This window comes from Ciconia boyciana, chromosome 4 (genome assembly GCF_034638445.1).
Source record: "Ciconia boyciana chromosome 4, ASM3463844v1, whole genome shotgun sequence".
Classification (NCBI taxonomy): Eukaryota; Metazoa; Chordata; class Aves; order Ciconiiformes; family Ciconiidae; genus Ciconia; species Ciconia boyciana.
Window position 1 is genome coordinate 69919593 of NC_132937.1, and position 26646 is coordinate 69946238.

At 41.9% G+C, this 26646-nt stretch overlaps 1 protein-coding gene across 5 annotated transcripts in view; it reads right to left on the reverse strand.

Annotated features, from left to right (window-relative positions):
- Positions 1-19161, reverse strand: part of ZNF462 (zinc finger protein 462) — a 92593-nt gene extending 73432 nt beyond the window's left edge. For 3 of the 5 annotated variants that reach the window (XM_072859838.1, XM_072859841.1, XM_072859837.1), the window contains exon 1: positions 18823-19159. The gene's annotated coding sequence lies outside the window, so the exon portion shown is untranslated. Of the gene's footprint in view, positions 1-18822 lie in introns of all 5 variants that reach the window. The other 2 variants (XR_012042204.1, XM_072859840.1) reach the window with 2 other exon arrangements.
- Between the last annotated feature and the right edge of the window lie 7485 nt (positions 19162-26646).

Genomic DNA, 26646 nt, shown 5'->3' on the forward strand with positions numbered 1-26646 from the left:
TTTAAAAGCTCACTGAACTCTTTTCCAATAGACATTTTTGGAATACACGCATTTTTGATCACCCTGTCCAAATAACACTGATTTAGTTTAGAAACGGTGTAACCATGGTTGAATAAAGGAGGCAAAGCAGCCATAAGAGTTCAGCCGCTGAGCAATTAGTATCATTATTTCCTCTCCCCAGCGGTACTTCCTCTAGGTCAAAGCATCTGGAAACCCATACTGAAGGTTCTGTTGAGTCAAATCCAGCATGGCACATCCTCTGGGTCGGGTTTTAAACCTCTGCTAAGAATAAACAGAGGGAATTTTCACAATTGCTTTTAGGTACTAAACATGCCAATCATGGCAGCCCATTCATCACACATTTAAAAGTTTCAACACAAGCATCCACTCAAGGAGTCTGATTAATTTCTGATGTGCTTTTGTAAGCAGGTTCCTAAAGCAGCATCTTCATCCCCACTGCACACTAGTGATGGACTCTGTCAGCATCCTGTGGAACTAATTACTTCTCTTTTGAATTGACATAGCCTTATAGACAGTACGTGGGAGAACAAAGGATGGAAGGGATCTCATGGATCACCATGACTGGTTCTGTTATCACAGACACAGATCTAATTTCCATTAACTTGAAGAAAGAAAAATAACATGCTTGCTAAAAAAATGGCAGCTATGGGTCCCTGAGCCAAGAAAAGCTTGATTTTAAAGAAAACTGGTTCCATATGAAAGTATCCTGATCATGAGAAACCTAACTGCTAGCAATTTCTAGTTCCAGTGACCATGCAAAAAGGTAATACACAGAGATCTGACCAGCTATGATACTGATAGAACTTCTACACCCCTCCCTCTAAAGGATTCATTTCTCAGCTTAAATCCCCTTTGAGGATGGAAGTCAAATATTATAGCTCTGGAATGTGAAGTAACCCTCAATCCTGCCCAGTTTATCAAAAATCCCTATCCTGCTCCCTCTCTTCTCACATTTCCTTGGCCTCATTATGCCTTTAACAGGGGAGCTTGCTACTAAAATCCCACGTGGGTTAATTTGGCTATGACATATTGACAGCTGAAGCAAGAGAAACAGAAGGATTCTCCTAAGCAGAAGATGATTCTGACCATCCCAGTAATTTGATCAGCCCAGCTCTCCCTAGGTAAAAATCCCATCAGGAGCACAACTGAGAGGTATCCCAGAACACACAGATGATTTCTTCAGGGGAGACAGGTACAGAAAAAGAAAAAGAAGAAAGCGAAAAAAACTTTGAATTTCCTCATGTACAGAAAAAGTCTTAAATAATTCTTTACTAGGAGGTCAGAATTAATTGGATTTCTACACCCACTGAGCTTCCTTCAGGGTAGGCTTGGTCCCATATTCCAAGCCTGGAACGTTTCATCGACTTCCTAATACCAGTTAAGATTTTCTAGGCAGGCTACAGAAGAGAAAGTCCTCGTTCAATACCAGTAGTCCATTGCTACACTTTGCTATTACAAGCTTGTCAGCCTGCCAGTGCAGAGAGCTTCTAGAACTCCTGCTTGCTCTCTTCCCACAGAACACAAAGTAGCATATTCCTTCAGAAGCTCTATTCAACCTCCCTTTCTTCTCTATGAGCCTGCATCTTTGAGACAATGGATAAGAGGAGGCGGACCACTTCCTCCATTCATTTGCTTAGCCTGCTGAAGCATCAGATCTGTCTGATCTTGCAGCAGAAGCATTATCCTTTGTTCTGATCAGGTTGCACAAATAGCTGTGCTTGTCTCAGTCCCCAGAGCAGAGATTTTTTTCATGACCAATATGGTTACAGCTCACACAACTCATTGTGTCCTACTAAAATTGTTTCAGTTTGTTTTCCCCCAGATCCAGGAGTTCTACAAAAATACCATTCAGTGTTATGCACTAAGGAAGAAGGGGAACACTGTGTAATGCTGTCACTACATGTATCCTAGTCAAATAAACCAAAATATTCATAGCCTCACCCAATGAGCCCAGAGTCATGAGAAGCACATGAAGAGCCTCCAGTTGAAGGAGTTACAGGGGTACAAGGTGATTATGACTCCCAAGACATCCCACCACTTCTCTGCAGGTTAGGCACTCCCCATACTGATCAGCAAAACCTGCCTTTACAAGTCCTAACAGCTTACTTCTTCCCACACAGACAAACTGGGCTGGCCCCAGCCACCCGCACCACTGTCGTGACATACCTTTGCCCAGAATTCACACCTGGACTGCTTGCAAGCCATCTGGAACTGAAGAGACACAGGTTAGCCACTGCCACATTATATGAATATTCAAAGCAGTACGTCTGGTAAGCAGTTCAGTCTCCCACACTGACAGAAGAATACTAAATCACCACATCTACTGATACAGTCATGAGCTCCCAAAAGGTTACAAAGCATGGCTTTAATTTTCCCTTCCCCCTGTTCTACCATAATGCACACTACTTATGAAAACAGTTGTTATTGCACACCCTTCCTTTTCCTAGAGCAGAAAATCCAATTAACCAGAAAGCACAGCCTATAGGTTGTTCAGAACTTCAGCCTGTCAGAAAGTACTCATTCAGGTTAGAGGTTGAACTTTATCTAGTACCTCCAAATTTATTATATTTTTGCCTAAGTGTAAGTATGCATGTTGTGTCATCTCTGATACCAGGTAAAAGCTTGAATCCCCATTTCTGGCTTCTACCCAGGATTTAAAGAGGAAAAAAATTTGCTAATCCATGGTTTGCAATGAAAAAAACACCTACCATGGGGGAAAAAATCCTCCTGCCTTTAGCCAAATCTAATCTAATCTTTCCTCACAGCTGTAATATCACTCTGAGTGCTTCACTCCCTAACTTTAGCTTCACATATGGAGCACAGGGAATTACTGATACAAACCTTTTGTACAAGGCCAGTCTGAAAAAAATACATAAATGGGTCTGATTAACACTCCTGAGTTTGCCATCAGAATCAATACCGTTCCATGAAGATATTGCCATTTTTCGTAATTACAATACCTTCCAAAATGCAACTGCATTATGTGATTTCTGTTTCATAAAGGCTTTGACTTTCCTTCTATTATCCCAGTCTTGCTTTAGCACATATTTGATATTAGAATGCGTTCCAGGAGCCATATGGCAATACAACTAGGTCAACCATTAACCAAATAACAGGAAGCTGCTCTGCAGAGCACACCCTTCAAAGCTTGCTTAATGAGCTAGCTCTTCAGAATGTGTCCTTCAGTAAGGTTGAAACTAACAGTTCCACAGGATTTTCTTTAAAGCCACAAGGTCACCCAAGTTAGGCAGCTTCTGGACATGACAGAATCTGAACAGCTATCCTGAAGTATAAAGGCATGTAGGTCAAATGTTAAGAGATGAAGAACACTCCACAACCACGCATGGGTCATTGAACATCAGGAACCAGTTCCAATGATTTCTTCATCTTATCAGTGAGCAGAACCCATCCCATCATTAATCTACTCCCACAATTTCAGCAAAGAACACAGGAATTTGCCTTTGTAGATCTTGTGGGGAAGGCTACCATCACTAGATAAAGAATTACCATCTCTCTGCCTCCTTCCATGCTTTCCTTTCAGAGGAGGGCAAATTACTTCCCAGATGAGAGTCCACTCCAAACACTTGTAAAGTTTGAAAAAAAAGGATTGCTATTAAGGCTTGCAAGTCAGTGTCTGACTAAATTCTTCATGTCCTGTTTTCCCCTTGATCTTGTTGAGATAAATGCAGGATTTAACATGATCTGTCAAATCAGGGAGAAAAACATTCCAGCATCACTGTTGATACCTTCCTTTGTTCCATCTCAGTCTTACCAACTGCTTCCACTAAATATCACATTCCATACTTTTAAGCAACCATAGATGCCCAGGCTTGAAATACAAGGTGTTAGGACTCTGAGAAGCATCAAGCGCCAAGGAACAGAATCCATGAGTAACATGAAGGTTAGAAAAAGTTCTGATTCATATTATACTGTTAACAAAGCAGAAGAGATGGCCTGATGAAGTTGTTTCTAAACAAAGAAAATACGAACACTTGCCAGCACTCTACTTGAAAAGAATTTTGCATACAACAGCCAGTGACATCCACCACACAACCATTGCAATAACATGATAACTCAACACTGATGTACCACAAAGTAGTATCAACTTTTCAAACTCAAAAAAGTCACCATCAAGCTATATGACTACAGTCAAATCTTAGAATCATAGAATCATTAAGGTTGGAAAAGACCTCTAAGATCATCTAGTCCAATCATCAACCCAACACCTCCATGCCTACTAAACCATGTCCTGAAACATGGTTTCTTGACAGTAAACATATATGGGTATTAATATTAGTTTTCCAATACCCTCAGAAAAGTGGATACAGTGTCTTACGTCTTTATCATAGTCTTTTTTTTGGAAAATATTTCTACAAAACAAAACATTCAGAGATCTTGAAGTCATTATTTACCCAAACAAAACCAACACCAAAAAAATCCTCTCTACACCACTACCAGTGGTAGACATGTTTCTCCATCATTTCTAATAGGAAAGTGTGCTGTGAACATATATATATATCAGGAGTTTCCCCAGTAGTTCACATCTATCCTTGTGACATCAAAAATAAAACAAACAAAAAAAGCAAAAACCCCCCACAACCATGTCCAACAGACATTCTCCTACTAATGCCTCCATAACTGAGAACTTCACTGTAACCTGATGTTTATGAGATGGGAACCCAAGTCCATCTTTCTGGTGCTAGATCCTGCTGGTCTACCAGATAATAATTCCAGTTCCTAATTATCAGACACAGGAAATGATGAGGCATCCATGATGACAGAGAAAACAGTCAGTGTGTGTGATCATATGTCCCTGCAGATTGCTTTGTATCTTAAGCGACAGCTCCTTGCTGAAACAGGCTAACTCAGTGGAAGACTGCCAAGCATGCTGTGGTGAGATTATCATCTTAGTAGTTATTTATAATAAACTATCTTCAGCAAGTAGCACCTTTTTCGGTATGAAAAAGTCAAGGACAATGTATTTTCTTTGCAGTATAGAAATGTTCTACAAGAAAAGGTGCAGACAAAATCTAGAAGCATTATTTATTTGCATATGAAGAAACACTTGATGAATGTTCTCCAGTGTGTTCTAAAAACTGTTCCACACCACTAGAAAAACCACAAAATTACCAGCTACTAGAAAATAAAACCTGCAAGGGAAATTACATGGACAGACACGACAGAGCAACCATACCTTAGAAAAAGTCTCGTGATTTGCCTGCATCCTTAATACTTCTGATGCTGAAACAGCTACCACAACATGGAGTTATCTATGGAACCAAGAAAAAGTTCTGCCCTGAGAGATGGTGTTCAAGTTTCACATAATTCTTCAGTGCCATTTCTTTGCAAGTGCCCTATGCAGAAGTGCTAGACTCCCGTAACTTCAACCAAAAAATCTCCTGAATGGGGCCAATGGAGCAAGGAGGACTGTGTAAGGATGAAGTTACTGCAGAACAGAGCAGACAGTCTTCACACACAAGCCACGTTTTATATGCATCGCCTCCTCCCATCACCAAATTGCAACTGGGAAAACATACTTGTGGGTTGACTACTCCCAAACTCCCACTCCAGTTCTTTGGAACATATGAAGAAAGTCATACCTTTGCAGGGCTACCACAGAACAGCATCTAAGACAAGGATTCATTCAAGGGGAGCTTTAATATTATTCTTTGAAAATCCTGCTGAACAGGCAATAGAAACCATGAGAGCTCTGATTATGAAGTTCCGCTCTGCCATGCCCACCAGGAAGCAAGCTCTGGTATTCTAGAGCTTCCCAGGCTGCAGCTGGGAAGATACCTCCAAATGTTCTGGGGGAAAAAACCCAACAACAAAAAAACCCAAGCCAGTTGACCACTCTATGACTGAGCTGACAGAAGGCATATCACTAGATTTTTAAGTCCATAGAATGCCTAGCAAGCTTATTTAGAAATTCTTTTTGTGCAGATTTAGACAGTCATGTAACAGTATTTGGCTCTTAAACAGTGTCACAGTAATTTGCCACTAGCTTTAACCAAATAGGAAAAATAAATTCTAATAGGACATTCCTGCTAAAAAGAAAGCAGAAACAATTACAATAGCTTTCTACAGTTTCTTAGTAATTACAGAGTTTCAAAGTCTACACAGTATCACTTGCAGTATTTCATACCTTTCTGTATTTCGCAGCTGCAGTACAATGTTCTCAAATGGTTACAGCTTTTGAACAAACTGTCTCTGCACTAAAGCCAAAAGGATCTACAATGAAACTTCATCTGAAGCTCAGGACTTTCACATGACTGAACTCTTCTCTTTCTCCAGATCTGCTTAGCCCTTCAGCCTCTCCCCAGCCCCTTTTATAATCCATCAGACGTGCTTTTGGAGTGCACTTCACTTGTTTAAAAAAACCAAACAGGTTCAAAAAGAGAAAGAAATTAAACCCTGCTGGGCTGAAGTTTTCAGATGACAAAGCAGAAGGTAATCATTTAATACCAAGTATGAAAGCAACATAAAAGGCCAAGATGCAGAGGGGAAAAATCTATTTAGGCTTCCTGCACTGGCATGAAATGGCTGCTTTCCTTCTTACTGCCAGCTCCCATGCTTCATGTTGACATTACACATCCTGTACTGTAGATCCACCCCCATGCTGATGCTTGCCCAACAGAATTATCTCCTGCGTCACAGCAGTGGTAACAGAACTGCTGGCTCTGCAGATCTGAAAGCACCATTTCAATGCTTAATACATCCAGCAACTGGACACGCTACTAGATATTCTGGGTTGGTTTGTGGCACTCTCAGTGCTGTATTACTTGGCCTAACCTTCTGTTAACCAGATGGTCTGTTCTCCCCTTGGGACCAAACCATTAAACTTTATTTTATTAATTTCTACCAAAATGCAAGGGCAGTTTACAGCACTTGTGTCTGGTTTATCTCCAACAGGGTTGCTAAGATGAAAATGACCTAAAAATAACTGGAAATGCTGCTTCACACCAACAGAGAACAAGATCTTTTGGAGTAAATATTTAAATAAACTGCCAGATGAACTACCATAGCAGTATGAACCACATGGATAGCAACTTGTATTATGTACACATATGCAAAGGTACACACTCCTGTCATTGTAAAAGGGCCTAGGTGGCATTTTCCCTGATCCAAAGCAACTCTGTCTTGAACAGGCAATTACCATATTATTATATATTCAAACCAATCCCTTAATCAAAAAGTGTGAAAAACCATGGCTTCTGAAAACACCACAGTTAGTGATGGGACTCCAGAATGCATGAACATCATCTACAGGCAGCACAGCAACACGAATGTTCTCACTAGAACACCCATAAACTCATATGATATCATATATCAGGGACATGCCAGCATTAATTGAAGTCAAACTTGAGTATTTATAACATACATGCTCCCCCTGTCAACATACAAAGAGTGAGAGTGAAAGAAAAGGAGCACATGAATGAAAGAATTATCTGATGCATAAGTTCCCATTGGCTCTTGCAAATCAGCTGCAACCATGCCCTCACATGCAACCACAAATGAACATCTCATGTATGTAGGTGGTAGTTGTTGAAAGCTAAGGGCATCTTCTATCCAAGATGTAATTTCCAAATGCCTCCCTGAAAACTCCGCAAGAACTAGTCCACGCAGCTAAGGATTTGATCTTCATTGTTTACTCACAGGAGTAGCTGCAGTGAAATTCAAAATCAGATCACAGCCACTATTCACACAAATAAGTTTTTACAGTGTAAGGGCTTTAGCCCCCATCTTCTACTGTCTGCCAAATGTACTAGAGTAACAAGAAAATACAATGGCAGCTGAGGTCTGACATATTAAAAAGCATTTGTTAACGTTCCTAACAGTGGCAATGAGGATTTATTAAATAAATAAATAAAGCATACATGCCTGCACACAAAACAAAATCCTGGGAATGTAAGAAGAATCCTGTAAAAGATGCAGTTTTGCTGCCTTCCAAAGAAAATAGGAAGCCAATCCACATAAAATCTAACCATAATAAATCATTAAAATCTGTTCTTCATGGCTACCACTACAGTGCAGTGCTTCCAAAACAAGGCTGGATTCACTGTTCAGATTGCTGCACACACACATTTGTCTGAGGCAGTCTTCTCAACTTAAGCTCCAAATCTCTGCAGGCTGGGGTGTCAAATATGTTTAAATAGGACAGCACTGCTATTATCCAACTTCCCACATGTGACTAACTTCTGATGTGCAAGGAGATCACAAACCATCTTCTTCACACACTTGGGCAACTAAAACAGTCTTTTGGTCACCCATTACTAAAATTCTTACTCAAACATGAATAACCCTCCAATCTGGATATCAGCAGATCAGCAGGCACTGCCTTCAGCTCATAAGCAGGCTGCTTATTTCACCTGTAAAGAGGATTAGATGTCTTCAGCACATCAAGGAAACAAGCATGAGAATAGACTGTGTGGCATTTTAGCTCCATCTATCTTTACAATTTCCCCAAAGAACAGGATTTTTTTTATGTCCCATTTAAGTTCCTACCTCATCATCATATGACTGGCCTCCACTGCCATGACATACAAAACTTCAGTATATGGTGACAGGCCCCCCAGAAAGTCATTCCACAACCTGAAACATCATCTACCCTTCAAACACACTAAAAATAGATTGCTCACCCCCTTGAGGTCTCAGCAGCCCATCTGATATTACAGTACAGTATTAACAAACCTATGTAGACACGAATTCTTAAAATAAATATCTTCAGAGATAAGACCAGAATACCAGCAAGCAAATTATACTCCTGTACACCACTGAAGTAACATGGGTGAACCTGTGGAAGCACTGAAGAACCATGGAGGGCAACGAGCATTTCATGTTCGTTTTGCAAGAGCACACCACATGCAACCTTTGGTCAACCTGTCTGTCATCCTGCCAAGCAACTTCTGACTCAAGGCTTTTGGTCTGAAAGACATTTTCTGAGTGCAACCTCAGCAGTTTCTATGCAATTCCTTGGGAGAACAACACACTGAAAATCTTGTATTCCTCCCCTGCTCCACAGTGGAAGGAGAGCAGCACATTTGTAGAGGGCGTGGAATGGAAAATACATTGTAGTATGTTATCACCTCTGTAATCTGATCATTTAAAAATAATTCAGGTTTACTCATTTATTCATGCAGCTGGGAGACCAAATATATTGACTCACTCTTTCAGCAGCTCCAGTGAGTAATACAGCTATGCCCTTGGAGCCAGGGATTTTGGAAGGTCTCACACATGCACGGAACCTGGCAGAAGAAATCTGCATGCTCTTGAGAAACAACAGATTCTTCTCAACCTACCAGGGTGGAAACACACCAGGAGCCAGCACCACCGAAGGGTTAAATACACGAATCCTGCAAGCCCCCGAGCTGAGAGCCATCATATATGCTGATTCACAACATGGCCTTCAGTCGTATTTACCTCCAGAAGGCCTGATAAAGTCCTTCTCTCCCCAGGTCCTGGTACTATTGCGCACTGGGCTGTTTTACACCATATGCTTGGTCACAGACAAGAGAACTTGACCTCTATACGACCTGACATAGCTGAAAGCTGATATGCTTTCTCCCCACTGCCCTCCCCCAACGAAGATAAAAGGTCATTTAGACCAAAAGGAACCGGTCCACACTGACTTCAAGTTACATGAATTCAACTTTTGGGATGCACTCCTGGCCAGGAACCCAAACCCCTTCTCACAGGGCTTACAAGCCACAGCCATATGAGAGGGCAGGAACAATTCAGCAGTCAAGAAACTAATTAACCAGACTGAGAGCTGTCTGGCTGCTCGCAATTTTCCATCAGCCATTTGTTAACATTTTTACACTTGTCACGTTATTTAGCTGAGCATGATAGAAGCACAGTTTCAGAGCCCACCAGTGCTGGAGGTCCTATACCCTGCAGTTAGACCCACCCAGATGTAGACAAGGAAGGGAAAAACTGAAATGCAAGATCAGAGCTTCCAATCAAATAAGGACAGAAATCATTCCAAATTTGTTCATATTGACATTTATTTATTTTTCTGACAGTACCACTTGTCACACAACACAGAAGAAAACAGGATAACTCCTTATGGCCGTTGCCTTCCAGACTTTGCTGCATTACCAACTAAACTAAGTAAATACTGTATACATAGTTAGGTTCTTCTTCCATACTCCCCACAAGCAGCAACACACCTGAGAACAAATGATCAGTCAGAATGACAGCAGTGACATAGAAACAAAGTGGCAGGTAACTCTAGTTCCCATCTCCCCAGTGTTTGCAAACAGCAGAGCAGGTCTGCTCCAGTCTCACACACCAGAACCACTGCAAAAGGAGATTTTTCTTTTCTTATCTACATATTGGTTTGTTTTAACATACATGGCAATAGAATCCAGCACCAAGGTCTTAACTTCCACCCTGTTAAATCCTAATTATGCCTATTTTACTGGGTAGAGGGATGGATGATTGAAGGAATTAAAAAAATTATGAGCAAGACTTCATGAGCTGGACACTAATTCTTTTGGTCTTCTTAGTGTTTGGTCAAAGAGGCCTAAAACCCCATCATAAAGAGACACGTGCCCACACATCTAGTTGAGTCTGACTGGAACTGAAGAATCCAAGTCAGAGTTAAAATAAATAAATATTCAGGGGCCTCTCTAAGTTCTCTCCAGAAGCATTTTGCTCAACTAGAGATGAACACTCATGCCTGATTCACTGCATCCACCTCAAGACCAGCACTCCTCCAAGCTGTCTCACAAGTTTAGCCCAGACTGCTGTGTCCACTCATCAAAAAAAAAAAAAAAAAAGAGAGGAGAGGAGGAAGAAGTTGCTAAACAACCACCACAGACATAAGCCACCTTCACTAATCCCTCTAGAACTTCTGACCTAGGAACTATTTGAACTGTCAATTTCAGATCAACAAGAGGGAGGCAGAAAGGAAACAACCACTTTTCATCATCATCAGACAGCTGAATTCTGGCATTTGGACCAGAGCAAGGCCTTTATTAATGATCCCTTTCCCAGCTAGACACTATATTAAAGTCTTGAGCAAGTCAAAGTCATTAGAAGGTAAATGCACCACCTTGCCTGTCACACTCATGCTGGACCGAAATCTTCCAGCACATGTAGTCTTCCCTTAGCTACCCTGTTTATCTGATAAATAAGGAGAAAACTCAAAATATGGGCTGCTGGAGCACAGGTTGTGTGTGTGACATTCCCCCATTCTGCTCTTTTCTTTGCCAGCAATGAGAGGTCTAGGGACCATGTGTGAGAGCAATGTGTTTGCCTGGGTCCCATGATAACTAGCTATTGTATTTTGAATCCATTTGCATGACAACAGTCCAATCCAGTATGACCCATCTTCTTCACAAAAGGAATATCCTGTGATGCCTTCTTTCCACAACCACTGATACCACCCTGAAGCAGCACTATTTGAACCTTAAGAACTGCAAGCGGGAAGGAAGAGTTTGCTCATTCGGGCAGTGCAAAGAAGCCCCTATTGTCCTACATGGCCACGGAAACAGTGACCACATGTACATCAGAAGATTCCATTTTTAGCATCTTTCAAAACAAAGTCTTCTCTTTCACATTATCACGAGCACACTGAATCCTCAGTCTTCCTATATCATTCTCTGCAATGTCTGCTTTGTTTTGTCTTGAAAAATCATTCTCCTGCCTCTCTACCCCACGCAATTGCTCTATTAGCAGCAACTTTCCACTACACATAATTATGGCATGCCTTAGCCTACTTTTCTGTTTGCTGAATAGCTCTGCCTATTTTCTACTTGTGCTGATGCTACCATTTACTTTTCCTGACACTCTAATCCTTGTATCCTTTGAAGGCCTGACTTCCTCCACCACGACAGCAGCTGGGGTTCTCAGGCCCCTTTCCAGAGCTTTTTAATAGCAACAGTAATGCCATCGCTGAACATCCCACTTCTTAATCTTCAGGTCAGCATAGAGCCTGTACCTGTAACAAGTGCTGCAAATACACCACCCAGTGCTGCTGACCACCCATTATCTAAATGACTAGCAAGTTATTAATTGCATATTCCTGGCATTGAAAGAAGGAAAAACATAGGCACACAATGCAAGCACCTAACTTCTCCCAAAGGCATGAAATAACTCTCCAATTTTCTGCATAATCCCAATTAGATTATTTTATCTTCCACCACTAAGTAACAAGTGACACACTTCAAGAACTGAATTCTTAATTTAACTAGTTCAAAACTAACAGGAGTAGTCCACTGAATCAAGTGTTTTCTCAGAATTATTTGTCCTCCACACACTGGCCTTGCAATGATTGCTACCCTGATAAGCTCTCGGTAAGTCCTTCCTAATCACTCATGACATTGATGCTGTGCCTACAGCTCTTTATGCTGACATTATTAAACATGTATTCTTAAAGAGACTGTATTTGACTCCACTCAAGAACAATGACTGCACATCCTGAGATGTCTCATTTCCATCTTCTTTAAATTACCAAATAAACATAAACTGATTGTTTTTCTTGCGGGATCTTACCATCTTCTACCCAAAAAGCTGCTGTTAGCCCAAGCCAAAAACCTCTTGTATTCCCCCTAGACAGCAGCCGTGAAGGTCCATAATTATATCTCAAAAACTAACCAAAAATGAAGAGGTTTTTAGATCAAGGGGAAATAAAAGGCATAGCACTGTTGCTAGGTCTGGGACTGATGTTCTGATAACCAGCGTGTCTCAAAAATTACTATGAAGCAATCACAACCAATGATGAGGGAAGGCTCTTTGGCAAGGATATTTTGAGTTACTGCAGTAACACATACTGCCTCAAGCTGAACAAAGCAACTGTACCAAGATCTTCAACTCCTGAAGAGCTGAAGAGAACACAGAAAAAATTGAAATTGTACATAAGACTGTGTGTTTCAAATATCAGACACCAGAAATAAAGATTCCCTTTTCCCCATCTCAAACCCCCTCTTTCAAACCCCTTCAGAGTTGTGTTTGTACTGCAACATCTGGCACAGCTTCATAAAACTCAAGAGATGAGGGGCAGATTTTAGATCTTTGGTACTGTGTTTAAAGTTAAAAGAACAAAATGGAACAAAACCCAAAACAATATCATGTGTCTTTTTATTTACCTATGTGTTCAACTTCCCAAACACAAGCTGAAAGCTGAAGAATACTTCCAAAACTCAGGACACAAATGAAGACTGCATTCTATTAAATCTAGTCCCCTCATTCGGAAACTTCTACTAAAGCCTTTTCACTACAACCAACAAGATAATTATCATAAGTTGAGCTATCTCCCTTCCTCCCCCCTTTTCTTCTTTCAGCACTGGCATACAAACCATGCTATTTTAACTTCTTTCCTGTTCTCCCAGTTCTTCTGGAACATTTTATTTTCAACAGTCAACTCATTTGGAGAAGTGCCATGCTGAAGTTCAACCGTTTACAATGTTAACTGTGTCTCTGCCAGCAGCTGAAGACTTGCATCACACCACCTTCTCCAGCACCTCTTGATTAAACAATTTGAGTTCCTCTCTCTGAGAGGTTAGCAGACGTTTAAGCAGTCTTCATTCTCATCATACTCTTTTTTTCCTTCAAAATTATTCTCACTCTCTGAAGAGTAAGGTGGCATTTCTCATCCCCTCCTCAATTAACACTTCACAGACCTCCTGCTCACCTCCTATGGGCCCATATTATAACACTACTTGAAAGACTTCGATTAAACAAACCCTTTCAGACAGATTGCTTGATTATTTAGTACTCTAGAAGGAACCAACTGTTTGAAAAGCAAGCAAGCATTTAGAAGGTCACTGATTAAGTTCAACATTTTTACTGAAGCCAACAATTAGAAGTTCATACTTGATCGCATCTTGATCAAGTATGCAAGTTAAGCAAATCATACAGTTCTGGCACTAGCAGCAGACCATTTTGGTTCAGAACAAGTTCACAAAATACATTATTTAATTTCAAAATAGAGAAATATGTGTGAAGAGAGCATTTACATTATTTTTCTACTACAATGGATTGGAAGTATAACAAAGGATAAGGAAACAAAATAACATGAAAAGACACAAAGACATATTGGCCTTCGTAAACCTTTCCTGATCTGTCAAAACAGGATCTCCTTCCTCTCTACCAGTACGCTTCTTCAAATCACTCTTTTCAGTATTTCACTGGGAGTTTTTGGATACTACAGGTTTTGTCCCTAAGTTTACTTAGTGATAGCTTCATAACAGGACAATGTTAGTTAATGACTACTACACAGCTATTCACCAGTTTCACACTTTTAAGTCCTTTTGCCACAGTTTCTTACTACAAAGCAGTGTTCCTCTGCTTAATTTAAGAAATTATCCACAACACCACGCAGAGAAAGTGTTACAGGAAACTGGAGCAATCTCAATTTATATTGTAACTCTAGACATGTTGTTTAGAATAATAGGAAAACTCAATAGGAAAAACTAATTTACACTTGTTTCTGGGAGTTCCAAATTTCAAGACACATCTTTTGGGCTTTTCGGAAGTAACCTTCCTCAAACTGTACAAAGTTGTACTATTATAAGACTTTAGTTCATCCCATTTCCTTTTTAAGGCTAAAATTAAACTTGTCCATTCCTTGGGGCCCAAGAGTAACATCTGCCAGATGTCCAGACATCTATGTTGAACACAGTTCTTCTCCAATACTTATCTACTTATCAACTGTCTTTTCAATCACTCATGTCTTCATAAAAGTCAATCCTCCTTTAAGTCAAAGTACACAACACTAAAGAATTTGTTATAAACTTCACTGAATTGAAATTATCATCTTTTTTTTTCCACTTCTACTTGCAGTTGTTCTACTTTCCTTTTTCAGTATCCAATTATGTACTCATATTCTTCACAGTCTGAGCATACACAACATATTTTTAGTTTTCCTCTTGTAACAAAATAATTTTAAAAAATTATGGAAGGAAATTCTAAAGGTGACATTTTAAATTTCTCAACAATGTAATCCATTATGAACCCAGTAAAAATGTTTAAGGAAATCAAATCATTGTTTAAACATTTTTAAAGCAGTTGTCCATAGGCTATGTCTAATGGGGTTGAGAAAAGTGATTACGAAAAGCAAGTTTATATACTGAAGAATAAGCTATGAATGCGGTTTCTGCTAGAGCTTGTACGATGGAAAAGTTCTGGGTGCCCACAAACCAAAAGCAATTGAAAGCCATTGTCCAAATGAAGAAATTTGTGCCTGATTACAAGAAACATTCCCGTCACCACCATCTCATGAATTAAGATTATCTTTCTAAAGCTCCTTTAAAACTCACTGGTTTGGGTTTGGGGGTTTTTTTTAGATTTGTTTTGTTTTGTTTTTAAAAATAAAAGAAGGCCCTCAGTATTTTAACAGCAAGGTGAACTTCAGTCTGTCTGGGCAGAACTATTGCAAGAAACATTGTTAACAAGAATATAATTCCCTTAAGGGATTTCAGTCTCATGATGAAGAAACCCCACATAGAAATAACACCACTCACACTCCAACTCAAACTATTGCAATGATGTTTGGTTTTCTGGGGTGTCTGTCACCACAGGAGGGGGGTAAGAGGTCCTCCCATAAAGATCCTCAGCTTAAATCTCAAACTTGTTCTTGGATTGCACATGCCACATTCAGGAGCAATGTATCTGCAGGGCACATTGTAGTGCAAGCACTGAGCTGACCTCTCAAGAACTACGAGGAGATTCACAATTCTGAACTATGAAATACAAGCAGATACCTAAGAAGACTGCATACAAGCATCTTATACAGGGGATGCATATTTAGGACCTGACCCAAACAAGCAAAGGTCAGTGGGGACCTTCTCAGTTTCTTCAGTGGCTGCTGATTTAGGCCTGTGCAGAGATTGCAAAGTGCATCAAAGAACATCACCTCATGGGAAAAAAAAAAAAATAACCTCCCTCTTTACGTTGTCAAAATCTAAGATTAAACATACCTGAAATGGTACGTTCCATGGCCCACTTCTGAAAGATGGAGACAACCACAGTATCTCAGTAATTTCAGTGACATATCAGCAACCAGAACTTAAGAAATGCACAGTTGATAATGCAATTATCCTTCCCAAGTATATTAGATTATATACTAAACAATTTCTTCCATAGCAAAAATAAAATAAGGACATTGATTTTAACCTTGCAGCAGCCGGATCCCAAGTTCATCGCTAGTCATTGCAATCCTCAAATCTTTCTATTCTTTTTGCACATCTGGGAGCATCTTCTGATTCAGATTCACTGGTCCTCTATCCTGTCACTTACACTTTCCATATGTAACACATTCCTTCTTAAACTCTTCAGAGTAACCTATGTATGGACATTACTGGTATCTTTCTATGGAGCTGTGCCTTCAAGCTCAGTAGCACTGCACTCTGGTATCCCCCTCATGCATTTCAGCATGTAGTTTGAATTTTTTGAGGAACTGCATCTACAATGCAACTGATGTGCAAATTTAGGTTGGTGGGAAAAGAGTGAGGCCTGGTTTGAGTCTCCTCAAAATTACTTCAGATTAAAAGGTGGGTTAAAAAAAAGCACACAAATTCCTGTTCAACTGCTATCTCACTTTAAAGATCTTAGGTTTCCATAATGACATTAAAATCATAACTAGAATGTTGCCATAAGTTTTCAGAAAAAAATATTTTAAGACACCAAAAAGACAGCTGTGAAAACTGTTTTGTTTTTTTCAAGAGAAATTATGTATGTTATGATGCTCTGAGGAACCTACGAAAAGCTTGCCAGTATCATTTTAATGCAACCTAGTGAGTGGGGAGAAATATTCCATCTTAATTTAAAATACATCCAAAAGAAGGAATGCTCTTGAAAATCAGATGTTAAAAATCCCAAAAATCAGGCATCACCATCATCACCTAGAAAAAAAAATGACATTTCATGACATTCTCTGGAAGAACCTGAGCAGCCTCAAGCTGCGTGCACTTACCTCCAAATGCTTTCAAAAATCTGTAAATATATGCATATATACACTACTTCTTTGGCCAACTGATCAACCTCCTAAATTCTGTGGTCTTTAACCAAAGAAAAATATCTAGAAAGGTGACCTCCGCATGAAAGCATAAGAGCAAAAAAGCCTGAGGATGTGTTTCTCTGTGTGAAGGAGAATCTGAGCAATTTCCTCCAATCCTCATTTCCTGATAGCATGAAGTCAGAGAGAAGACCCATCACAATGTTGTGCATTGAAAAAAATGAAGAAACCTTAGAGGGAAAAATCATGATTAAGCCAGCTACTGCCAGCAAAGCTTCAAAACATGGAGAGACATCCACGATGTTAGGAGCACTTCCCATCTCAGCTTTGTCTACTCTCTCTCTCCTCCATTTTCTGGTGGAGCTAGAGAACATGACATGGCTTACCTGACTCAGATCACAGCTCTCTGCCAAACTAGTCACTTCCTCTTAGACATGCAAGCAGCTTCATGAGACAAACAGACCCCCACAGACACACACACAAAAGCAGCAGCAGAAAGCACTCAAACTTGAAGGTCTTTCTCCTTCCAAACACCAGAAAAACGAATGAAACTTTTCCTTTTTCTCCCCCAAAAGAGGGAGGTGAGGGGGGGAGAAATCCTATCAGAGCACAACTACATGAAGCTCCAGGAGGATCTCTCTGTGTGGAGAATAGAAACCACAATGCTAAGAGGAGCGGCGGGGGGGGGAGAAGAAGGTTACTCCAGAAGACATAAAGAGCCTGTAGACTGTGTGTGTGCATGTGTGCGAGAGCGAGGAGAAGCTTTGTGTTGTGGAGCCTGGACTGGAACCAAAGCAGACAGCTTGCAAATGGAGGACAGGGAGATAAAGAAAGGGAAAGAGGGGGAGAGATAGGGAGAAAGCTGCTCCGGGTGGTTGAGAAAGGGGCAGGGGAGAAAGCGCCTTCTCCCTCGCCTGGTTTAAAGGTAGGGACATCGGGGAACTGAGCAAGAAGAAGTGGGCTCCTTCCCCTTCCTTTCTTCCCTTCTCGCTCTCTTTCTCTCAAAGGAGAGCACAAGCGTGTGTAATGGCTTCTGCTCTCCAGCTGAACGCTGTCCTCCTCCAAGCAACCTCCTGCGGGCACCACCAGCCCCCCAGCCCCGACGCCGCCGGGGACCCCCGCATCCCAACTCCAGGAGAGCCGCGGTGGGGGCACCACCGCCGGGGTGAGGGACCAGCCTCACCAGCGGCGAGGAGGAGGGCAGCGAGAGGGGACGAGGAGAAAGAGAAGGAGAGGAAGAGGGGGAGAGAGAGAGAAAAAGAAAGAAAGAAAGAAAGAAAGAAAGAAAGAAAGGAAAGAAAGAAAGGAAGGAAGGAAGGAAGAAAGAGGTCACCCGATTGCCTGGGTCGTGCCAGCACGGAGCTTTTCTCTCCTCCGTGTCTCTCCCGTCTCTGATCCAAGTCCACACGCACAGCACCATCCAGACCTCGCACACACACACATATCCTCTCGGGCACCCCCCACCCCGAAAGCTCGGCTGATATCTCACTTATCTCCCCATATCCCCCCCCCCTTAATGCAACAACAAAAAATTAATTAACCGCCTTCCTCCTCCTCCCACCACCACCACCACCACCACCAGCACCTCCTCCTCTTCTCCTCCTCCATGCAAGAGACTTCTCCCTCAAACAAAACACCCCACTCTCGCTCCCCTCTTTTTTTTTCCCTTCCTTTCTTTCTTCCTCCTTCCTCCGTTGACCGAATGAATGGATTTCAGAGGAAGGTGGTGGAAAGAAAGAAAGACAGAAAAGACCAAACAAAATATATATATATACACACACACACGAGAGATGATCTCTCCAATGCCAAACCGGAGATGGGTTTTAATTGCAAGAACTTACAGGAGCGTCCCGGCACTGCTGCTCTTGCTGCTGCCTCCTCTCCTCTTCCTCTCTGCCTAGCTCTTCTTCTTGTTATTGTTGTGGAAGTTGTTTTGTGAGTCTCATGTGCTCCTTGCCAGGTCTCAGCAATGGAGGATCGCCATCTTTCCCTGCTTCCCCCCCCCCTCTCCCTCTCTCTCTCTCCTTCACTGGTTTGCTGCAGCTGCAGATGACCTGAGATATCCGTCTCTCTCTCTCTCTCTCACTCACCCTCTGTGTCTCTCTCTGAATAACGAGCAACCAGAGGGAGAGAGAGAAAGAAGACAATCTCCTCTCCTACCACACAAAATGCAAGAGCACCAGGGGGTGCAAGAATCCTTTCTAACAACAACAACAACGTGTAGGGGAAGAGGAGGAAAAAGAGAAAGAAAAGAGAAGAAAAGAGAGGAGGAAAAGGCAAGAAGAAAGAGAGGGAGGGAGGTGGAAGAGGAGGGGGGAAAGCAAGCAAACAAGAGAGAGATCCAGGAGGCAGACAGATGGAGGCGAAGATGGTAGTGATAGAGGAGGAGGTGTTGAAGATGAAGGAGATTAAGAGGAGGAAGGTGGTAACAAAAAGTTAAGGTTTGGGACACTGAATCACTCACAGGCCAGGGAGGAGGAGAAGAAGGGGAAAGATCTGAAGAGCTTCCCCTTCCAAGCTGTTGCCTTCACAAAGCTTCCTGTGCAGGAGCGCTCAGCAGCTCCTGCAACGCTGGGGGAGCCGCTCAGATGGAGCGCTCTGCTAGGTCATAGCTCTCTTCCAGCCATGGCAAAAACCGGTTTCTGCATGCAGATCTGCCCCTGAGGTGATCCCTCAGACACATCCATCTAGAGGCTAATCTTCCCTGAGCAGAGTAAAGAACATAAATGGAGCTGGAGGTTGCAAAGTATAAAACCAGATCTACCACGTGGTTGGTTTTTAATCCCCCTTCCAGCTCGCATTTGATGTGGAGAAAGGAGACTCGAATTGTCCATTTCTGGCACGTATTTTGAAGTCTACTCCCGGAAATAAAGACAGTCATCTCCAGGTTTTTTATTTCTCACAAGCATTTAGGAGAAAAGAGAGCTTGTACCACCGAGCACCAAAATCACTTCCTACATTGATGAAACGTTTTGGGCTGCAAAATAAAATAAATAATTCCACTTAAAATAACTTTTATGCCTTCCAACACCTAGTTGTCTGCTCCTTTGTGACTGATTATTTAAAACCGTGGAAACTAACGATCAAGGCTCACAAAGAAAGGTATCTTTGTGATGAAGGCAAGCAAGCAAAGACAAAAGCGGCTGTAGCCTGCATTTTTATTTAGGCTCGTTTCTATTAAGCATTGTGCTGAGCTACTTCTTTTGCTCGACATCCCCCCCTCTCCCCCTCCAGTCTTCCTACAGCACCAGGTCAGATTCTTTCTAGGGTTATGTCTAGCACTAGAGTGCGTGTGTGGGGAGGGGGGGGATTGGGGGTTATGTGCAGACTCAGAAAATCAATACAAGGGAGTGAGGCAAAATCAATTTGAGCACAAGGGCATGACTGGTATTGGAACATCACTGGGATTTCTCGAGCCCTCAAGCGCTGCAATTTGCATGGGTGGAAGAGAGACTAGAACCACAAAGCTCCGGTTCGGGTGAAGGGGGAGATCCCTCCCCTGCTCCGAGGAAGTTTTATGTGAGTGGTGAAGCTGAGATGATCTTCTTAAAAGAGTCCAGATTTTACTGGCTCTGGGAGAGGTCAGGCATGTTAGAACTTCATTGTCTGAACTCTCCCAGCTCAGCTGAAGACCAAATGCAGAAATGCTAACGATAGCAATAAAATAAAATAACAAAAATCGGTCGCCCAGGTACTAGTCGAATATTAAACCCATGCACTCTCCAATCTTCCCATCCGCAAGACTGCCGTGAGTACAAAGCACACAGGCAGGATCTCTCCCATTAAATCTTCTCTTTCTTTGAGCCGTGCAAGTTAATCACTAAACAGGAGAAAGATCTTCTCCCTCCTCCTCTCCCCTCTTTCCGCTCCCCCCCTCCTCGCCCCAAACAAGTGCTGTGAGAAATAGGAGGAAGGATAATATCTGGGCAGAAGGAGCACCGTTGGATTTAGAGAATCCTTCTTAAGGAAAAGGGGAAAAAGCATGAAAACTGGGGATTCCTACTAAGACTACTTGTTTCATGCAGACAAATGAAGCGGACACCTCCTAAGAAGCTGATAAAAGAACATTAAGGAAAAGGGAGGGACTGTCTTTACGGCTGCCAGAATGTGCATGTGTTCTGCCTGCAATTTTCTATAAATCATCCTCTTCGCAGGAAGAGAGTGCCTGGGCTTTGCAATCTTTGACGTACCATCAACGCTGAGGCAGATAATTTACCTCTTTGTCTCTCAGCATTACATTTTAAATTTAAAAAAAAAAAAAAAAAAAAGGAAAATAGACCAACCCAACAAACACAAACCCCAAAACACCTGACTGCTGACCGGCCACCCTCCAGGGAAACAATCCCATTTGAAAATTAAGGCTCTTGGGAAAAGTGGGCATCAAACCTCGGGGGGGGTCGGGGAGAGAAAAAATAAATCAAAACGAAAAAGAAAGAGAAAGAAGGGAAAAGAAAGAAAGAAAGAAAGAAAGAAAGAAAGAAAGAAAGAAAGAAAGAAAGAAAGAAAGAAAGAAAGAAAGAAAGAAAGAAAGAAAGAAAGAAAGAAAGAAAGAAAGAAAGAAAGAAAGAAAGAAAGAAAGAAAGAAAGAAAGAAAGAAAGAAAGAAAGAAAGAAAGAAAGAAAGAGGAAAGAAAGAAAGAAAGGAAAAGAAAGGAAGAAAGAAGGAAAAAGAAAGGAAAGAAGGAAAAGAAAAGAAAGAAAGAAAGAAAGAAAGAAAGAAAGAAAGAAAGAAAGAGAGAAAGAAAGAAAGAAAGAAAGAAAGAAAGAAAGAAAGAAAGAAAGAAAGAAAGAAAGAAGGAAAAGAAAAGAAAAGAAAGAGAAAGGAAAGAAGGAAAGAAAGAGGAAGGAAGGAAGGAAGGAAGGAAGGAAGGAAGGAAGGAAGGAAGGAAGGAAGAAAGAAAGAAAGAAAAAGAAAGAAAGAAAGAAAGAAAGAAAGAAAGAAAGAAAGAAAGAAAGAAAGAAAGAAAGAAAGAAAGAAAGAAAGAAAGAAAGAAAGAAAGAAAGAAAGAAAGAAAGAAAGAGAAAAAGAGAAAGAAAGAAAAGAAAGGAAGAAAGAAAGAAAAGAAAGGAAGAAAGAAAGGAAGGAAGGAAGGGAAAGAAAGGAAGGAAAGGAAGAAAATGTATCTTCAAGGAAGTAGCCTGGAAACGTTTTCCCGCCCTATCCCCCCGTCCTTTGGCGGGGGGGGTCCCTCCTGCGCCGGTCCCGTGGGGGACCTCCGTGCTTCGGCAGAGAGCACGGGTGTCCGGGCACCCACCCGAGGTCCCGGGGAGGAGGTCGGGGCGGCCAGAGGAACCCCGGCGCTGGAGGGCAGTGCCGGGGGGCACGGGGCGGGAGGCTTCTCCCTAGGGGTCGGGTGGTCCATAACTTCCTCCCGCAGGCTTTCTGCCATCCCCACAGTGCTCCGAGCGCCGCCGGGGAAAGCCAGCGGCGAGGTGGACACGCTGGGCTGGGAGAGCCCCACCAAGAAGCAGCCACCAGGGAAAAGAGAAGGGGAGCCTCCCCGGAGCCCCCCGGGTCCACGGACCGCTGGTTTCGCGCAGGAACTGGCGCTCCTGGCTGCTGAGTCCAGTGGAGGCGAGGGGAGGGCAAGTCCGGGGGGTGCGGGACCCTCCGCGGGTGGTGGGCGGGCGGGGGAGGGCTTTAGCTGCAGGGCAGCGCCCCTGGCTCCCCCCGGTGCCGTGCCCAGCAATAAAGAGGTTAACCGTGCTGACAGCCCCCTGGTCCTAATTACCCCGGCGGGTTAACAGCCCCATTAAGGGGAATGAACATAGTTTGCACTTCTCTGGGTGCTGGCATTTGGGATGCCGGGGACGCCGGAGGACGTCGGGGTGTAGACAAAGGCGCCGGTATCTCCTCTGCCAGGCAGCCCGGCTGCGGGACGGGAGGGGGAAAGCCGGGACAGAGCCCATGGTGGGGCTCAGCATCCCCGGGATAGAGGGGGGCGTGAGGGGATTTCACCTTCTGTCCGTCTTCCCAGTAGGGGTTGTGTCCCACTGCCATGTTGGCTGAAGCCACAGGAAAGGGATGCTCTTGGTTGTAAAGGAAAAAAATAACAGACACCCTCGCATCGATGTGGGGTAGACGGATGATGTTCCACCATGTGGCCAGGTGAAAGAGGGCCTGGGGTTGGGGGAAAAACATTTTCCAGCCTCTCGGACTGGCTACATCTTCCCTCACCCAGAAAATCTGACCGACCCGGGCCCGAGCAGTTCATCCCCAGGCCAGGTCCTTGCTGGTGTGCGATGATTCAGGCTTGTATGGCCCTGCCTGACACCTGCATCCTGCTCCTGCAGCCACTGGAAGGCCGTGGGGGCTGCACAGTGAGCCCCACAGTGGCCAGGCCACAGGCAGAGGGGTGAGCAGACCACAGGAAGCTCAAGATGGTGCTATTCTGCCTTCCCATTTTTTATTTTTATTTTTTCAGCCAAACCCATTGCTCCATGAGCTCTAATTAGCTCCTCAGGATGGGAAACTCTGGTACACTTAACATGGACAGTGAACACAGCCTTAGTGAGCAGAAGACATTAGGAAAGCAGTGTGGAAAATAAGACGCTGAAAGCACACTTCTTCATACATAACCAACAGTGAGGCAGTGTTGTTAATGTCCCCTCACAGAATTGAAAGTGGCTTCTTTTTTTTCTCCCCAGATATGGAAGTTTCTTCCTTTTCCTCCAACGAGTTTGAGTGAACTTCCTATTTATTCCCCACTTCTTCATGGCTATTTTACCCTACCTAAGCAAGGTTTCACAGCCCTTATGCAAGAGGCAAGCATTGTATCAGCTCACTGCAGAACTGAATATCACTCTCTCTAGAATATTATGTTCTGCAGCTATTGAGAGAATTTCACTTTCCTATCTAAGAAGATTAGAAATGTGCTGTTCTGACCTTTACCCTGGCAACTCACTTATTTCTTTAACCTCTGAGGGTTTCCTTATTGTGAAGGACTTTGAGGAGAAACTGGTTGGTTGGAAGCAGAGAAATCCTACATGGATCCATGAAAGACAAGGGATATCTAATCAGCAAAATTTTCTTTTAGCAAATACTTTTATAGAGGACAGTGGATTCAAGAGGGTTTATGTGTAAATAACCCAAATCTAGGGTCTTAAGAACCCTTCAGAAAATTATTCTATTAAAACCTAAAACTTTCAGCCTGCTAATAAAATTTGGAATGTTTTATTTCTGTCAGAGCTCAGACTGAAATCTCCAAGAGCAAGCTTTTCACTATAGTTATCTGCAAGGACACCTCAGGATGTAGTACACATGTTGCAGACCCATGGAAAGATGTATTTTTGTGTTGCTGGGATTGCTTAAGAGAAGTATACTGGTAAGGACCAGGTTGGGTATGGGAAGTCATTTCCTTGTCTGGCAGATGTATAAGTTGCAACTGGTAGAAATACAGGTTTTGCTCCTTTGAGAAAACTGAATCTTCAGTAGTGAAATGTTTGGGTAAACTCAAGGTTATGTTTTATACCTGTCCCCAAGCTTCCTCAGAAACTCTACACCAGGACCGTGAGCCAAGAAGTCACTTTACAAAGAGAACCAGTCCCGCTCCAAAACCTTTTAATTTAGGCATGAGTCAAGAATAATAGGTATAAGGTGTTGGAAGGCTATGGCAGACTTCAGGGTGGATTTGGTGAATACCACAGGTCATCACTTCTCCAACCTAAGAACATCTCTAAAAAGTGCAGGCAGCAGAAAACCTTGTGTTTAGAGCCCAGTCAAACTCCCAGTAGAATTAATGAAAAAGATTCCTCCAGTGTTAAAATTAACTGGATTGGAACCAAACAGAGCACATCCTTAGTAACTGAAACATGAATCACAAAATGGCCCTAGATATTTGGTAAATAATTTGTCAGTCTATATCTTCTTTTCAATGATCAATTTGATTTAATAAAAGAATAAATTGCAGTCTAGTCGAAAGGGTGTTTTATCTATCACCAGAAGACAGGCAACAATCTGATTTTGGGGAAATCCATAATTACCATGAGAAGGGTTTGCTAAGCAGCTAAAGGCACATCCTGGCTTCACTTCTTACTGTTAAAAAACAGTGACCATGAAGCTTAATTAAATTCACTTTGCACTTTTGAAATCTTTAGAAGCAAAATATTCTTTGCTAAAGTGCAAATTAAGTTTTATGAAATTCAGTCCTTCCAAAGACACAGCTGGATTTCATTTAAATTCTGTGTGGTTTTGATGGAGGCAATGAGATTGAAACTGCAGTCACTTTACAACATCTGACCTTCTGGATCATGCCAACTGTTTGCTGGTTAGTATAGAAACATTATATCCCAACATTATATTATACTTGCTACTAAGAAGACTTCAAGGGAGAAACAGTTTGATTTTGTCTTCAGAAGAGATAGGTACTGAGTGATTTGTGAAATATTTTTGAATTTATTGGTCAGATACAAATGGTCTCTGGCTATATTTACTGGTCATTATTCAGACTCCCCACCCTGTATATTTTATTAGATTTATGCAGTTTAATACAAAGCTATTTTTACTTGCATACCCTTGAAAAATGCATTTTCCCCTTTTTCTTTTTTTAAGATCTAAATGCAACACTTGCGTCTCTTGATCTGTCCCTCTAGCACCCCAGTATTTTTAAAAATTAAGCTCTGAAATGCTAGTCAAATAATTTTTATTCTGTATGTCCTATTCAACCTGTATAATATACAGCCTCTGATAGATTTGAGTTGCACTTCCTAGCTAGTATTTCTGATATCTAATTTTTCTAGACCCACCATAAAATTGAACAAGGCCATCCCTGGCTTTGTAGGGAAGTGCCTAGTACTGCTGAATAATCTGTCTGGTATATGCAGTTTGATGACATTTTTATTGATACATTACAAATTTAGCCCAAGTTTCATTTTTTGAAGCAACTCCAGTAGGTATTTTCATTTCCCGTGGAAGCATTTCAGGCATAGTTGATTTCCCATCTTGCATGTCTTTGAAGATATAAAAAGGAAACAATGCATTTTATCTCCTACTTTCAAACTAGTTCAGCTTATAGTTTATTTTGTAATGAAGTTGTTTCTTCTTCAGCTTTTGCTGAAGTCCCAGTTGTACATATGGGTCAATTCCAGTTCATTTTCCCTTTGAGCATAGGGATACACACTGCAGAAAGTTGAACACTGCTGAAGTGCATGCCAAAGCTCTATTCTTCTAATAACATCATTTGTTTTGGGCACACCTTTCCTATCTGTGAGCTTGTCACTGCTACTGCTAATCTGGAGATGTTTCGACAAATGCCATTGAAGACTTTTCTGACGATCTTAAGTCTGTGACCAACACAAAATGAAAGTCTTCCTCGTCCATCTACTGTCCATTTATCTCTGTTAAGAGACTGAATTTTTTCTACTCCCATGTATTTACGGCACTTTTTTTTTCCTGTTCCACATCTCCACATGATCAGCCAAATCCTCAGCTGATGTAATTTGGCTGGCTTCACTGACTTCAATGGATATACTGCTAATTTAAACCTTCTGCCTGGCTCATTCTTGCATCTAATTGGGTTAATAATCTTTATCAATTACTTTCAGTAGTTTAGATATTTCTCTTTTTACTTGTAGGTGTTACATATTGAAATCACATGTTTTTTCTCCATTGATGTTTTCATTGTGACACCTTGATATCTCATAAAGTGTTATTCTGTTTTTAAAATT